We start from the raw sequence: 2,878 nt of genomic DNA, 5'->3' as shown, positions 1-2,878 counted from the left end.
TATAATTGTGTGAGAAGGGGGAAGAAGGACTTGAAGGAGTGTGAAGGTAAAATAGTTAGGTTAACAATGTCGAATACGTAGGAAAAAATCTTGAATTGCAAAGGCCACTCGACTCTTTGTCTGAAACTACCAAGTTGATATAGTTATTAGGACACTTTGAATAAAAAGATCCTGAGTTGGTTGCCTAACTTCAGTGTTTGATTATCATGTTGATCCTTTGTTTGTAGACACCTTAAGCTTAGATCAATTAATTCTATGGATGGAGCCATACCCAGCTCACTCGTGTACACAATTTGAAGTACACAATATACCTATGCTACGAGTCTCTGACATTTTTATGGGTACATATCAATTCATATTGATAAATATGAGACATTTCTCTTCGCGTACGTATCATAGTCAGATACTTGTCGCTAATATGTGCTTTAAATTATCTGGATATGGGCCAATTCATAGTATATGATCTAAGGTGAATACAATAACCGTGATCACAACTTGAAAGCATGATTGGATGTTAATTGTAAAAGTTATGAGTGTTAATAATTTATCAGCATGTATCGTATTCGTCTTACAAGTGTGTATCAATTTCAGCAGATCTTATTTAGCATTGCAAATAATAATAATAATATATTAGTCGAATAGGGGAACTACTAAATCAGAGTATTTAGATATTATGTAATTGCATATTATAACATATAATTTATATTTAACTATTTCAAATTATAATACAAGTATAATATGTCAAATATAGTCTCAATAGAGTTTTGAAAAAACACATACCGTTATTTTTAAATAATTAAAATTGTCACAAAAATAATAATTATTATAATACAAGTATACCTACGTCGGGTTTTAAAAAATCAAAAGAAACAGTTTTGACAAAAGTGTACCTACTAATTACATTAGAATTTATTCGTTGAAAGGAGAATGGAAAGATCGATCGACAATCGACGATTATTAACAACTATTGAATATTATCGATCCGTTAAGATTTGGCACCCAGCGTAAAATTAAAAATATTCGCCCCCTATTTTATTTATCATTAATCATAAATCATAATGCATTTCATTTCTATTTAATTAAATTTAAGTCCATTTAAACATACCTCTTTTCACTGTGTTCATTACTTTTCTCATTGTCAGGTATTTTAGGATTTAACTTTTTCCAATTATTAAATCTTTGTTGTGGATCTATTAATGATGGAGAAGTCATTGTTTTGTTTGCGATAAGCATACTCGGAAAGCAATGTATACATTTAGTTTTATTGCTGTACAACAGCCATGAACTCTCAACCTTTTCACCATTTGGTAGAATTTTATTATATTAAAGTCAACTCGCGATATAACGAATTTCAAGGGACCGAGAAAAAAATTCGTTATATCGAAAGTTCGTTACATCGAAATTATATTATACCGCGATATTTTCAAGGGACCGGTAGTTTTATTCGTTAAATCAAGATTTTCGTTATATCGATATTCGTTATATCGCGAGTTGACTGTATTATTATACTATATCAATTTTATCGATTAATTATACACAATTTCCTCTACAATTTCACTCCTACAGTTTCATTACAACTAATAGTCGAATTAGATGAAGAATTTTCTTGATTTGATTTATTTATCCATATTTCCCATTGAGTGGCTAACAATTTATTTTCAAAATCGTTATTTTTCTGCAAATATATGAAAATGATCTATAAATTATAGTTATATTTTAATTATTTTATAAATTAACCAATTATTATTATTGGTAATTTTATTTATGGCTTACGAGGTATTGTTTCGTAGTTTTCATAAATGTATGCCACATACTAGGTATTAAGTAATGCGTTTTTACTACAGTATGACAAAAATGCTGTCATAAAAATTTAAGATTTGTTCTATAAATTGAATTAACAATAATATAAAATTTCTTTGGTATTTTTATTAATTAAAATTTAAAACAAATGAAAATAAAAATAATTTATGTACCTATGTATACTGGTTCAGTCTTTACATTTTCACTGGTACCTAATGTTAGAAAAAAGCATAATTTTCATATAATTTTTAATTTTCAAAGCATATTTAAAATGTAATATTAAAATAAATTGTGTACCTCTTATTACAAGTTCAGTCTTGAACTACTCGTTGGTAATTGCACTAAAATATAAATATCATTAACATTATAGTATGAAACAAAAACAAAAACATGCAGTTCTGGCATGAGCAGTTAAAATTAAAATAATTTTATCTACTAACATAAAATTAATATTAATAATATTTAAACAAATTATTTACATATTATTAAGATAATTAAATTATAAAGATTTTATTTGGTCACAAATAAATATTTTATAGATTGTTCGCGCCGGCGGTAGCGTCATAATAGTCCGTCCACACCGACCGAACACACACACACACACACCGCAAGTTTTGTATTTATTATTTTTATGTCAATTGTGTCGTCCGTGAATTATTATGTAATATATAAATGTAGATAATGAGTTATGTAATGCGGCCGCCGACGGCTCGCTGTGTGGAAGCTTTAACACGGCCGCCGGAATCGTCAGTCCATCCCGTTACGCCAACGCGGAAAATATCACGTGCGCAAATCGCCGTGCCGAGGTGTAAAATTTATATTGTTTCTTAATGTTAGTGTGCGCTAATCGCCATGACCATTATTGTCTTGTAAAATTTAAGGCACGAATTGCCATACTTATTTTTATTTTGTATAAGTGAAGTCGCGAATCGCCACTTATATCAAATTTGCCGCGTACGCTAATCGCCGCGGGCATTATACTCATTGTTGTGTTATTATTATTTTCATTATTATACAGGATAGGTAGCAGCTGGCCAGCCGTGCACCGTCCAATTTGTGAGTTTTATTTATATTTATA

The sequence above is a fragment of the Acyrthosiphon pisum genome, chromosome A3 (assembly GCF_005508785.2).
Source record: "Acyrthosiphon pisum isolate AL4f chromosome A3, pea_aphid_22Mar2018_4r6ur, whole genome shotgun sequence".
NCBI classification, from domain to species: domain Eukaryota; kingdom Metazoa; phylum Arthropoda; class Insecta; order Hemiptera; family Aphididae; genus Acyrthosiphon; species Acyrthosiphon pisum.
This window is presented reverse-complemented; position numbering follows the sequence as displayed.